The sequence below is a fragment of the Notamacropus eugenii genome, chromosome 2, assembly GCF_028372415.1.
Source record: "Notamacropus eugenii isolate mMacEug1 chromosome 2, mMacEug1.pri_v2, whole genome shotgun sequence".
NCBI classification, from domain to species: Eukaryota; Metazoa; Chordata; class Mammalia; order Diprotodontia; family Macropodidae; genus Notamacropus; species Notamacropus eugenii.
Genome location: NC_092873.1, coordinates 10953597 through 10968776, shown reverse-complemented (window position 1 = coordinate 10968776; position 15180 = coordinate 10953597). Strand labels below are relative to the sequence as shown.

Below are 15180 nucleotides of genomic sequence, written 5' to 3'. Positions count from 1 at the left end.
CTGAAGAGTAAAGGGGCAGCTATTTTGCTTAATACTATAAAGAATTTTTCACTTTCCTCTGCTGTTTCAGCTATATTTGTTTCAAGTTACTAGAAGTCTGGCCAATGAATAAACGAAGATTGATATTACCATGTGAATCTTGAACGGTTTTTGCTATTATAAATCTCTAAAGGAGAAGCCGTGTTTCCACAGAACTTTGTAAAATAAAACGCATTTATGATACTTATAAAATCATTCAGTATATTTGAAATATATAGATATTAGGTATAGCATCCATTATATTAATCTTATTTGTCCCATCCAGAGTCCACATCAGAATATTTACTTTCCACATATATTTTTCTCATAATGTGAAGAATTCTGAGTTTTCATATATTTTTTTCTATTAAGTAATTTATCCCTTAGTGATCTTTTATCATTTTCTTCAATGCTCACAGAAAAATAGGTTATTCTGATACACAATGTGAAGTTTTTGACCAAGTAATATTTTGTTATATTCTCCGGATTTATGCTTTCATATTATTTTGCCATTGCAAGAGCATTTCAGTTCTGGGAATACTGCTACTGTCTTGCAGATTTTAAAATACTCATATTTTTATTTTGTGTTTTTGTCTGTATACATCTTATTAAACTTGTGAAACCTGAGGATGCTGTTCCTGGATAGGACTGATCACTACAACGTGAAAAAAGGCATTGCCCACTACTCACCAGAAAAGTTAAGAGTTTACAAAGCAAGATTCGTGGACTACAGGAAGAATGGCCAGAAACAGGACAAAGGATATGTGAGTTCGTACACCAAAAAGCAGAATGGAACAGAGAACTCCATGGCCTTAGGTATGAAACTCGCGATTTTAAAGAAAGCCTTGGAAGCATTTTTCTTACTGTTGAAGAAATGTGACAGGGGATTTGAGATTAGAAAGGCAAAAGGACTACGTCATTAAAACAGTATTATTGTTGAGCCTTACTTATTCATTTGCACTCTAGGGATGTAAGGAAGAGATGTATTTTCAGTGAAATTTGAAAATGGTAGCACAATTATTTGTGTTTTATTTTTCAAAATGAAGTAAAAAAGTCAACTCTGAATAATCAATAGTGATGGGAAAATGGATAGAATTTTATGTACATGCCCTTCTACACATTTCTCCAGAGTCATCCCAATGCATCAAAACTCAGGAATAATGAAAAAAGTCTGTTGTTCTAGCTATATAGAATTTATGGAATTCCTTTTCATTGAATACAAAAAAGAAGTTGTACACAAATAAGAATATGACCCATTTTTCATAGAACTATAATGCCCTAAAGTAGCCTGGATAAAAAATGGGTTCCTCACTGATTTTGATGAAGGCTAGAAGGGGGGCAGTGAGACCCTTGCCAAGATCATAGTACAAGGGGCAGTTCACTTCGAATGAATGCAAAGACTCAAGCATTTCTGAACTCAAAGTAAAGATTTACCTTTTTCAGCGGACAAGGGTCCTTAGGGCACCTGCAACCTTATCTGTGTACAGGTAATGTTTCTAGAGCATTTTCTATAGTAAAACATGTGTCAAATAGGCTAACTAGATGATTCAAGGTGGGATTAGGGAATGGTTACTTCTTAAAGGAACATGTAGTTTTGCTACTGGGGAGGTATTTTACCCAGCATGCGTCTGGAAACGAATAAGTGCCACTCCATGGAGGTATGATTTTAGGCCTGAAACCTCACTAAGTCAACTAGTGGTCAGGACTGACCACTGGCCACAGGACTGGCTAAAGAATACCGTCCTGATCTCATGAATATCTTGTTGGAGGAGATAAATGAAAGGGAGTGTACTTATATCGAAGTCTAAGATACATATGATTGGTCAGTGAGTAGTGAATGTCATTATGATCAAGTACACAAACAGGTCAGCCAGCATACAGCTGTTTAAACTCATGAATTCTCTAGTTGGAACTTGCTACTGTATCAGTAAATGAGAAAATAGTGGTTGCTGGGGCAGGCTGTGTTCTTGGCCTGGGGGGAAACTGCCTGAGATAGGGTTTTGAGGCTAAGAACAAATGTTATCTTTGAAGAGAAATGTGATTTTAGAATAGGAGTCCAATCACATGCACCCAAGCACCCCATCAATTTCTAACATGTCCTGACTTTGTGGGCCTGTGCAGGCCAACAAATTCTCAGTGCCACAGGTAATACGAAAAGGTAAGCTTCAAGGGGTAGAGCACGGACCACTCTGCATCAATAGAGGGAGTTTCTTGACAATGAGTTCCCTACATGGATTTAGTTCAGCTGAAATGAACATTCTTTTTCTTTTAGACATCCAGATGAGTATATTCAAATGGCATTTATTACTTCCTTCCACTGAACTGTCATTGAAAAAAGGCAATTTTCACGTAGGTTTACTCTGAAACAAGAGGAAATGAAGCAAGTGACTGCAGAAATGCTATTTGAAAATATTAGACATCAGTTAAGGAAAAAAGAATGATGATGTAAAAAAGTGGAGCTCAACAGAAACTTCAATGCTTTCTCAGAATTCTGGACCTTGAACTGAGAACAGTAGCAAATCATTTGAATCAGGGAAAATGAAATTTAAAAGACACGATTTCCATCTCTTTTTGTTAAGAATATGTATGGGTTGCCTGGAATAGGGAGGTGAGTATTATAGTCTTTTTAATCTTAAGAAAGGGCTATGATTTTTATATCACATAAATCTAAATTGGTCCCAGGTCATAGAAGAGCTCAGAAAGGATTTTGAAAATCACATAAGAGAAATAGAGGGAAATTTGGAAGAGAAAAGAGAGTAAGGCAAAAAAAATCATAGGCAAAATAGGAGTCAACAAGTTCATAAACGAGACCAAAAATATCTTGAAGGAAATAACGTGTTAAAAAAGTGGACTAGACCAAAGGGCAAAAGAGGTGGAAAAAATCAATGAGGAGAAGAATGCCTTAAAAAGCAGAATCATCCAAATTTTAAAGGAAACTCGAAAGTTCGTTGAGTAAGTGAGTCCTTAAAATTAGAATGGAGCAAACAGAAGATAAAGAGTGTATCAGAAATGAAGAAATGACGAAGCAAAACCAAAAGAATATAAAACACAAAATAATCTGAAATATCTAACCGAAAAACATCTGACCTGGAAAATAGATGCAGGAGGAATAATTGAAAAAATCTTCGACTACTTCAAAGACATGATATAACAAGAGTCTCTACATCATATTTCTAAAAGTTCTAAAGGAGAACTGATATTCTAGATATTCTAGAAACAGAGGATAAAATAGAAATTGAAAGCAGGCACCTATCATCTCCCGGAAGAGATACGAAAAGGAAACCTCCCAGAATGCCATAGCCAAGTTCCAGAGGTCCCAGGTCAAGGATAAAAAGCAGCCAAAAAGAAATCATGCAAATATTGTGGAACAACAATCCCAATACCACAAGAATTGGGCGCTTGGGCAATATAAAAGTCAGAGAACTTGGAATATATTCTAGAGGTCAAAGTAGCAAGGATTAAAACTGAGACTTACTTACCTATCAAAACTGAGTGGGGGAAAATTATATTCAATGATGCAGAGGAATTTAATACATATTTGAGTAAAACAGAGCTCAACAGAAAAAGAATCTTACAAATACAAGACTTAAGAAAAGCATGGAAAGGAAAGTAGGAAAGAGATATCATAAATAACTTATTAAAATGAAACTGTTAACATTACTATATGGAAAAAAATTTGTAACTCATGAGACTTTTCTCATTATGATAGTTGGCGGGCACTGGGTGAGTTGAATATCAAAGGATGGTATTGAAAAGTAATATAAAAGTTGAAAGAGGAATGTACCGGGAGGAGGAGAAAGGAACAAGGGACAGGTGGAAGGGAGCAATTTATCTCACACAAAAGTGGTAAGAGAACGCTTTTACAGTGGACGGGAAGAGGAGGGAGGTGAGAGTGAGAGAGTCAACCTTACCATCATCAGAATTAGCTTAAGGAAGGAATAACATCCACACTCTCTTGGGTATGGACATCTATCTTACCGTACAGGAAAGTAAGGGGAAGGGCATAAGAGGGGGGGATTGACAGAAGGGAAGAAGTTTGGGGGAGGGGGTAATCCAAAGCAAACACTTTGAAGGAGGAACAGGGTGAAATGAGAGACGAGAATAAATGGGAAGTGTGATTGGATGGAGGCAAATATAGTTATTCTTTCACAATATGATTATTTTGGAAGTATTTAGTATGACTTCAAATGTATAACATATATTGAATTGCTTGAATTCTCAATAAAGGTGGGTGGGGAGGGAGGAAGGGAGAGAACTTGGAACTCAAAGTTTTGAAAACAAATGTTATAAAATTGTTTTTACATGGAAATGGGAAATACAACAGGCAATGCAGTTTACCAAGCTACTTCATCCTAAACAAGACATAAAATAAATAATGTCTTAAATAAATAAGTTATGTTCAATCATTTGTAAATATGTACACATAAATATAAAACAAACAAAAAAATTCCCGTCTAGTATCATTTGAATGTAAAATTACAGTCTAAAAGGCCATGGAAAAGTACAATGGAATTGGTACTTTGTGAAGTATTTCTCCCAATACAGAATCAGCATGATGTAATGAATACAATAAGCCTCAAGTCTTCTGTTTTAGGGAAGCAAAGATTTTCCCGAACTTGAGGAACAATAAGTTGACTAAATCATCTTGAACGATTTCTTAATTTGTAAGGATTCTAGTGTTTGGTAATATTGAGACATTTTCCCAACTCCCAGCAGGAGTTGGGGGAAACTCCTAGAGAGGTTTTGAAAAACAAGTGTTCAAATGTGTTCCCACTGATAATGCTTAAAGTGGTATTTAAATGCTAACTAATAGTAATACTCTTTTTTTCTATGTCAAGTGACTCCTTGGAAACATATCTTAACTCTCATCAATGTTGATAGATGATATCTTCTGTCTTGCAGTTCTCATCAATATTTACCATAAAGAATTAACTTCTTAACATTTATTGAGGATTGGTCCTCTGGAAGGCAGTGGTGGCATATTTTTTTATTGATCACTTATTTCAGTCTGTCCTCTAACCCCTGGGTCTGAAGGAATAATGATCGAGTCCTGTTTAGCTTGTTGGTTTATTCTCTTAAAGCACATGGGGAGCAGGAAGAGGGCCATTTGACAACAGAAGCTCTGAGAAACGATGTGCTGTCCCTGGGTACTGTCACCTGAGTGTTGAGAAAGACCTCTCTGGTTTTCCCTGGCTCTGTAACCCAAAATCCTACCATGTGGCCTTCAAATGGCTATAAATGTAATTACTTTCTCACTGAAGTTTCTGAACATAGAATCAGTGTTCTCATTAGAATGAGAAAGGAAATTTCATGTCTTTCCAAATTCCTTTTGAGATGTCTTGCTGCCTTAGACCTGGCATACTTGAGGAAGAATTTATTAATCTCCTTCGAATATGAATTTCTTTGATATCTGCTCACTGTATTAAGGGCTGAAAAAAAGATGCATGAGAAAATGAGAGATCACAGAAGACAATATGGGATCAAGTGCAAAATGTGGATTGCACAGAGTATCAGAATGAATCAAAGAAATTCTTGGTTTGTCATTTCAGTCTTAATTTTGTTTTTGATTTGTCACTTTACCTCAATAATCATTTCAAGAAATACAATTTGTAGCTATAATACGTAGAGAATGATGCATTTAATTACAACTGAATTCCAAATAATTTAATGTTATCAGTTTAAAATTAGTCTTTAGTTTGAAAGACCTAAATTGAACTGGTGTAATTTGATAATGTTATTTTATACAGATTAAATACCTTACACAACAATTGGAAGCAGCATTTTCATTTTAAAAACACTTGGGATCAATAAATCAAAATCTTCAAGACGAGGTTTTTTTCATGACAATCTTGCAAAAGAAATGTGACCAGTTGGAAGCAGACAGCAAACACCTGGAAGAAGACGTCGTTACTATTAGACATCATGTGGAAATTCCTATGCTAAAATGCAGCTAAATGGCACAGAATAGAAACATGATCTTGATGAACGAGCATGGCTGGAAATTGATGAAAAACCAAAGAAACTCCATACATTCCTACAGGTAACTTCATTTACCACCACTCTGATTGTGAAATATTTCAATGTAAATGAAATTTTAGGATATTTTTCCCGGTTCTACGCCCACATTAAACATTCTGAGAGATTCTGGAGTTGAAGACAACTTTTGGAATTATACATGTTTTTTGTAATGATCCTAATACTAGCACCAGAGTAAGTACCAAAGTGCAAACTAATGACTAACTTCCTGTAGAAATAGGGCTGTTGTTGCTTTTAGCTAAAATTCAATTCAGATGAACTTTATGATCAGTACTTTCAAAGTTCGAATCTATTTTTAGAAATTCAGAATCGGTCTCTGAATCCCTGACTGAAATTAAAATGAAAGCTAAGAAGTAGACATCTGTTAATTTCCACGATACAACTGGGCAGTTTCTCCTTAATTTCATTCTTTGTTTTCCGTTTGCTTTAGACTCAACAGAGACAGACAAGTTAGAACAATGAAGAGAAAATAAATTATAAATATTTATAATTATAAACTAGAAAATAAGAATGCTTATCTCAGGAACCACATGGAGCAACCAATAAGAGATCTGGAATCCAAACTCTCAGGAATGACAAACTCATATCAAGACGGTACTGAGGGAGAGAGAGAGAGAAACATACCCAGCTTTCTTCTGAAGATTTAAAAATGAGACAATTATTGTCAAACAAATTATACAGGTAAGCTGAGGCAGAGACACTAAGGAAATAATACTTGAGCTTATCAGATTGCTCTTGAACTTTTCGATGTTGATTCTGAACAAATCCTTAACTCACAAACCCATGACACCATTGGGAACTCGGTGTCAAGTGTAGAGATTATATTCGTTAATACAAATGAGTAAACCAATTTTTTTTTCAATGTTAACTAAGTAGACAGGAATGAAGTGTGGTCCATTGGAGAAACGTTTCCTTGGCTGTAGAAGCAGAGGACCTGAATTCAAGTCTTCACTCTGATGCTTACTCCCTGGTCTCTCTCATCCCCTGATCCCGAAACCTCTGGTTCTTTATTCACTGTGTCCATCAGATAAAACACAAACTGAAGAAAATGAGTAATAACCTTCATCTTTAAAAAACAATCTTATGTATCTGCTTTCGAAAGGCTGTTAATGTTCACACTCTTGTAACTTTGGACAAGAGATTCCATAGGCTGATGACAGCAAACAGTGACTGAAGAAAAATGTAGGCAATAGGAAGTCAGAAATATAGATAGTAGGAAATGAGTTCATTGGAATCAGGAAGAAAAAGAAACAAAGAATTCCCTTACTTTCATAAAGTATGAGGGAGGGTATGAAGGCCTCAGTCTGTTCTGGGAGTTCTTATTACTGACTTTTACCCAGACATATGTTTTCCCTCCCTAAATTCATTTATTCAAGAATAGATCATGCTTTTTGCTCTCACCCTTCTTTGCACCTTTTGCCTCCTTTTCTTGGCATGTTGCTATCTTGATATGTAGTCTAAGGATATTCAAAAGTGGTGTGCATAGGATAATGCACAAAGTTAAAAAAATATTTCCAATGCCCAGCAGAAAAACACACCTTCCAGCAAATGTTCAGGAGATGAAGGAGCTCTGCCTTCTAGGACCCTTGACAGTAGGACTCTGACCAGTCTTAATTCATCCTGCTCGTCTTCACTCTCATTTTTAAGCCAAACTGCTCTCTCAGTTACTCTGTATTTTGTCCTGCTCTGTATCCATTCAGGCCATCCGTTGAAATCTCTGTCTTCCTTCAGAAACTTCCACAGGTGTAAAGTCCGGGAAGCTTTCCTGGATTTTGCTCATCTCCCTGATAATCATTTCCCAATAAATTGATTTATTGGTTTCTTTTAAAGGCATACTAAATAAAAACCCTATCAATTCATGTTACAGAGTACCTACTACTACATATATGATAATGTAATCCATCCCAAGGTTTACCAAACTTTGACCTAACAGCCATTTTTTTTCCCTGAAATTTTCAGAAAGGGAAATACTGAACAAATGTTAAATAGAAATGAAAATGATTATATGTAAATGTTCAATTATCCCAGGGATCCCTGAATTCATTGGTCTAGACTCTAGCCCAGGTTCCCTAAAACTGATACAGATTGAACCCGAGTGTCTTTCCCCATCTGGTCTGAGCTACCTAGAGACTTTTTTATTCGTTTCTCAACAAAAACAATCATCACCTTATTGCCAGGATTTGATTGATCCCCACAAGAATGTACACATACGGACCAACTTTGATCACATCCAGTAGCATAAGCTATCCCTCTCTCCTGGAAATTAAACCCATCTTCCAGTTGCCAATAACAATTCCAGTGTATCCTTCCTCAACCTGAAAATGCTTCCAGTATGTATGTCCTTGTGCTTGAGTCCAGATTCAGTGTGTCTGACTGTGGCTGATGATACCGGTTCCGATAGGCAATGGTCTACCTCACTTTAGGCAGAAATGGTCCTTGTGAGTAGTTGTGAACAAATTTGGGTATCCTGTGTTTCCTTTGAGCTATCTCAATTCAGATTTGTTCACAGAGCACAACAACTTTTGTGATGTGGGCACCCCATGATGAGCAGTCCTGTGCCAGTGTCTCCGATGTCACATAATGAATTCCAGAGTTCTTAAGAGAGACCATGAGAATGTCCTTGCATTGCTTCTTCTAACCACCGTGTGAATGCTTGCCCTTGGTGAGTTCTTCATAAAAGAGTCTTTTTTGCAAGCGTAAGTTTTTCATTCCAACCATATAACCAGCCCATCAGAGTTGGAGAGTTTGAAGGCCTGAAAGTTCAATATCTAGAAAAGACCTCAGTCTGGTTCTTTGGCCTTCTAGATAATCTTCAGAATCATCCTAATACCATTCAAATAGAAGAGATTCCGTTCCCCGGCATGGACCTGCTATAGTGTCCAGGTTTCAGAGGCGTACAAGAGTATAATACCGTTTCTCTCCCATAATATTCTTCGGACCCTCCCAAACACTGAGTTAGGTCAGTCAGTGCCTGTGTCAACCTCATTACCAAGGCTGTGGTGCTAGGTCAGATGATGAAAGAGAAAGACTTCAAAAAGTGCAATCGGATTTAGCAGTGAAGATACCATTGGCAACCTTGGGGTAAGCAGTTTGAGTAGAGTTTTAGGGTCACAGTCAGATAAATGGATTTGAGGTGTGACTGTAAATAACTCTAATATTTAGACGGGGAAAATGAGGGGAGACACTACATAAAAATAACCTGAAAGGATGCCAAATTCAATGAAGATAGGAGAAATTTTAAAAACCCAGAAATTAAACATATATTGGATAGTTTGGTGTTTATATCACCTTCATACGTCATTGTCCTTTATTTTCACTTTTCGAGCCTAGTATAAAGGTCATGTTATAATATCTGAAATGAGAATACATAAACTCTATAAACTGTTATTTGCATTTTAGATTTGTAATGCACATTGAAAGTTAAAAGGTTCATCATCAAGAATTTAGATTAAACTTTGAACTACCTTATCTTCTACTCACATTAAAATCCGTCCTTGGAATCCTAGCTAACTCTGTGGTGCTGGACAAGCCACCTAACAACTGAGAAATGAGTTTGAGTAATGCTTGTCTCACAAAATGGCTGTGAGGATGCCACAAGATAATGTATATAAAGTGTTATGAAAACCTTCATGTGTGAGAGAAATGTTAGCCACTGTTATCTTTTTAAAGTTTTCTGATTTTTTTTGAATTTTCCCCTACTGTTACCTATTTTACAGGACAAAGTGCTGTGCAAATGACTGGGATGACCTCACTTAGTCCTCTGAGACAAAGATAAAGGATGAAGATTTATCTCCCTTAAAGTGTAAGAATATTTTGTTATTGATTGAACAGCTTAGTGTCGATTGCAAAGGTAAGTACAGTTTAAAATTTCGAAACATAATAACTACTAAACAGAAATCAAGGATGTGCGTGTATACAAGAAGATACTACTGCAATCCTATCCCATTCATTCACAGCAAAATAGAGGCAAGCCAATCACTGAAAGGCCTTGGCCAAGGCAAAAGGGATTGTGTTGATTGCAGGGTCATAAATTTTTCAGCCATCTTCTACTTGTGTCAGTTCAAAAAGAAGTATTAAGTACCTATTTTGTGCTAAATAGACAAAGTTTGTATAAGTTATCTCACTGAATATGCAATCTAATAGGGGCTATACCCTACCTAAGTAACTCGAATACCGATATGTATATTCATATAAATATAAGTGCATGTGTACATAAGTAGATATATGTGTACACATGTCCTATATATGTATTTATATATATATATTCATACAAATGTATATTTGTGTATATACACATATGCATGAGAAGCACAGTCATAATGCTCTGCGAGTTTCAGTGGGGGAAAGAACACTAACTTTCAAGAAAAAATAACCTCTGTGTGAAGGTAGCATGTGAGTTGAGTTTTAAAGGATAGGTATGAATTCAGTAGCTATAGATCCTGGGAGTATACGGAGGTGAAATGAACCTTTGAACTATGGAAACTGAGTAAAAAGGCAGAAAAGTGACAGGGAAAAATCGAGTTTTTCTGGACATTATTTAGCAGTGAGAATTAAATATGGAAACTTAGGGGATTATAAATTACCCGAGGGCCTAGATTTTGTCTGTTGCCAAGTCATTTAACCTTGAAGCTTCAATTTCTTAATCAAGAAAATATCATACTTCACAGCATTTTTTTTTTGGAGGATGTATCTTGTAAGCCTCTAACTGTTGTATTATATAATGTGTGTTATTAATATTTCATGGTAGGGTAAGGTGCATTAATTTTATTTGCTTGGTTGGTGAAAGGAGAACCATTGAAGAGATTGACTTGACTTCAAGTATCAAGATGTCAGGCAGTGATCTCTTTCATGAAAACAATGGTTAAATTACTGAAATCTTCCATAAAATGGCCCAAAATGTCAACAATCTTGTCAGTGTTCTGCCTAATTTTTGTAATTCTTCTGTCAACATGACATATAGTACAGTGTCCTGGACACCATACCAGGAACAGCTAGCTTCAGATTCTGCCTTATACACATACCAATTGTGTCAGTATTAACATGTCCTTTGACTTCTCTGTGCACAGCTTCTTCTTTTGTTTTGAATGTTTCAGCTTATCATTTCTCTTACCGTCAGCTTCACTTCCTGCTACAATCAGTGTGGCTCCATCTAGCAACCGAGTTTTTCTTGTTGCCTCAGTTTTGCTAAACACTGAAATACATGAAGAATTGAAAGTTACCAAGGGAAACCAAATATTCAAATCTGTTGAGTCTGTAACTTGACATAACACACGTTACTACCTCTGGGTTAGGTAACAATTTGGCTCCATGCCTCTCTGAAGAGCAAAGGGGCAGCTCTTTTGCTTAATACTCTGAAGAATTTTTCGCTTTGCTGTTTCAGCTATATTTGTTTCAAGGTACTAGAAGTCTGGCCAATGAATAAATGAAGATTGATATTACCATATGAATCTTGCATGGTTTTTGGTATTATACATCTCTAAAGGAGAAGCCGTGTTTCCACACAACTTTGTAAAATAAAACGCATTTATGATACTTATAAAATCATTCAGTATATTTGAAATATATAGATATTAGGTATATCATCTATTATATTAATCTTATTTGTCCCATCCAGAGTACACATCAGAATATTTTCTTTCCACACATATTTTTCTCATACTGTGAAGAATTCTGAGCTTTCATGTTTTTTTCTGTTAAGTAATTTATCCCTCAGGGATCTTTTTTCATTTTCTTCAATGCTCATAGACAAATAGGTTATTCTGATATGCAATGTGATTTTTTTGACAAAGTAATATTTTGATATATTCTCCGGATTTATGCGTGAATATTATTTTGCCATTGCAAGAGTATTTCAGTTCTGGGAATACTGCTACTGTCTTGCAGATTTTAAAATACTCGTACTTTCATTTTGTGTTTTTGTCTGTATACATCTTATTAAACTTGTGAAACTTGAGGATGCTGTTCTTGGATAGGACTGATCAATACAACGTGAAAAAGGAATTGCCCACTACTCACCAGAAAAGTTAAGAGTTTATAAACCAAGATTCATGGAATTACCAGAAACAGGGCAAAGGATATCTGGGTTCAAGCACCAAAAAGCAGAATGGAACAGAGAACTCCGTTGCCTCAGGTATGAGACTCGAGATTTTAAATAAAGCCTTGGAAGCATTTTTCTTACTGTTGAAGAAAGGTGACAGAGGATTTCAGGTTAGAAGGGCAAAAGGACTACGTCATTAAAGCAGTATTATTTTTGAGCCTTACTTTTTCATTTGTACTCTAGGGATATCAGGAAGAGATGCATTTTTAGTAAAATTTGAAAATTGTAGCAGAATTATTTGTGTTTTATTTTTCAAAATGAAGTAAAAAAAATCAACTCTGAATAATCAATAATAATGGGAAAATGGGTAGAATTTTATATACGTCCCCCTCTACACTTTTCTCCAGTCATGCCAATGTGCCAAAACTCAGGAATAATGAAAAAAATCTGTTGTTCTAGCTAAATAGAATGTATGGAATTTCTTTTCATTGAATACAAAAAAGAAGTTGTACACAAATAAGAATATGACCCATTTTTGATAGAAGTATAATGGCCTCGAGTAGCCTGGATAAAAAATGTGTTCCTCACTGATTTTGATGAAGGCTAGAAGGGGGGGCAGTGAGACCGTTCCCAAGATCATAGTACAAGCGGCAGTTCCCTTCGAATGAATGCAAGGACTCAAGCATTTTTGAACTCAAAGTAAAGATTTACATTTTTCAGCAGGCAAGGGTCCTTAGGGCACCTGCAACCTCATCTGTGTACAGGTAATGTTTCTAGAGCATTTTCTATAGTAAAACATGGGCCAAATAGGCTCTTAAAGGAACATGTAGTTTTGCTACTGTGGAGGTATTTTACCCAGCATTCGTCTGGAAACGAATAAGGGCCACTCCATGGAGGTATGATTTTAGGCCTGAAACATCACTAAGTCAGCTAGTGGTCAGGACTGACCACTGACCGCAGGACTGACTAAGGAATACCGTCCTGCTCTCATGAATATCTTGCTGGAGAAGATAAATGAAAGGTAGTGTACTTATATGCAAGTCTAAGACACATATGATTGGTCAGTGAGTAGTAAATGTCATGATGAAGTACACAACCAGGTCAGCCAGCATACAGCTGTTTAAACTCATGAATTCTATAGTTGGAGCTTGCTATGGTATCAGTAAATGAGAAAATAGTTGTTGCTGGGGCAGGCCGTGTCCTTGGACTGGGGAGGAACTGCCTGAAATAGTGTTTTGAGGCTAAGAACAAATGTTATCTTTGAAGAGAAATGTGATTTTGGAATTGGAGTCCAATCACATCCAGTCAAGCACCCCATCAATTTCTGACATGTCCTGACTTTGTGGGCCTGTGCAGACCAATAAATTCTCAGTGCCACAGGTAATTCAAAAAGGTAAACTTCAAAGGGCAGAGCACGGACCACTCTGCATCAATAGAGGGAGTTTCTTGACAATGAGTTCCCTACATGGATTTAGTTCCCCTGAAATGAACGTTCTTTTTCCTTTAGACATCCAGATGAGTATATTCAAATGGCATTTATTACTTCCTTCCACTGAACTGTCATTGAAAAAAGGCAATTTTTACCTAGGTTTATTCTGAAACAAGAGGAAATGAAGCAAGTGACTGCAGAAATGCTATTTGAAAATATTAGACATCAGTTAAGGAAAAAAGAATGATGATGTAAAAAAGTGGAGCTCAACAGAAACTTCAATGCTTTCTCAGAATTCTGGACCTTGAACTGAGAACAGTAGCAAATCATTTGAATCAGGGAAAATGGAATTTAAAAGTCACTATTTCCATCTCTTTTTGTTAAGAATACTTATGGGTTTCCTGGAAATAGGGAGGTGAGTATTATAGTCTCTTTAATCATAAGAAAGGGATACGATTTTTATATCACACAAGTATAAATTGGTCTCAGGTCATAGAAGAGCTCAGAAAGGATTTTGAAAATCACATAAGAGAAATAGAGGGAAACTGGGAAGAGAAAGGAAAGTAAGGCAAAAAGAATCATACGCAAAATAGGAGTCAAAAATTTCTTAAACGAGACCAAAAGCATCTTGAAGGAAATAACGTGTTAAAAAGAAATGGACTAGACGAAATGTCAAAAGAGGTGGAAAAAATCAATGAGGAGAAGAATGCCTTAAAAAGCAGAATCATCCAAATTTGAAAGGAAATTCAAGAGTTCGTTGAATAAGTGATTCCTTAAAATTAGAATGGAGCAAATCGAAGCTAACGAGTGTATCAGAAATCAAGAAATTACTAAGCAAAACCAAAAGAATATAAAACAGAATATAATCTGAAATATCTAACTGAAAAGGCATCTGACCTGGAAAAATAGATGCAGGAGGGATAATTGAAAAATTCTTCGACTACTTTAAAGACATAATATAAAATGAGTCTCTACATCCATATTTCTAGAAGTTCTAAAGGAGAACTGATATTCTAGATATTCTAGAAACAGAGGATAAAATAGAAATTGAAAGCAGGCACCTATCATCTCCTGGAAGAGATATGAAAAGGAAAACTCCCAGAATGTCATAGCCAACTTCCAGAGTTCCCAGGTCAAGGATAAAATATTGGAAGCAGCCAGAAAGAAATCATCCAAATATTGTGGAACAACAATCCCGATAACATAAGAATTGGGCGCCTGGGTATTAACAAAAGTCAGAGAAGTTGGAATATATTCTAGAGGTCAAAGTAGCAAGGATTAAAACTGAGACTTACTTACCTATCAAAATTGAGTGGGGGAAAATTATATTCAATGATGCAGAGGAATTTAATACATATTTGAGTAAAACAGAGCTCCACAGAATAAGAATCTTGCAAATACAAGACTTAAGAAAAGCATGGAAAGGAAAGTAGGAAAGAGATATCATAAATAACTTATTAAAATGAAACTGTTAACATTCCTACATGGAAAAATATTTGTAACTCATGAGACTTGTCTCATTATGATAGCTGGCGGGCACTGGGTGAGCTGAATATCAAAGGATGGTATTGAAATGTAATATAAAAGTTGAGAGAGGAATGTACCGGGAGGAGGAGAAAGGGACAGGTGGAATGGAGTAATTTATCTCACACAAAAGTGG

General features: G+C 36.1%; 1 long non-coding RNA gene across 2 annotated transcripts; it reads left to right on the top strand.

Annotated features, from left to right (window-relative positions):
- The first annotated feature begins 2382 nt into the window (after positions 1–2382).
- On the top strand, positions 2383–15160 carry LOC140524358 (uncharacterized). 2 transcript variants are annotated; one of them, XR_011973688.1, is made up of 6 exons: positions 2383–2626; positions 5766–6058; positions 6485–6735; positions 8564–8716; positions 9771–12184; positions 13680–15160. It is a non-coding gene; the product is annotated as an uncharacterized lncRNA (long non-coding RNA). The 2 variants fall into 2 exon arrangements; XR_011973687.1 differs by lacking the exon at positions 13680–15160 and having other exon boundaries at positions 9771–13669.
- Positions 15161–15180: the final 20 nt, after the last annotated feature.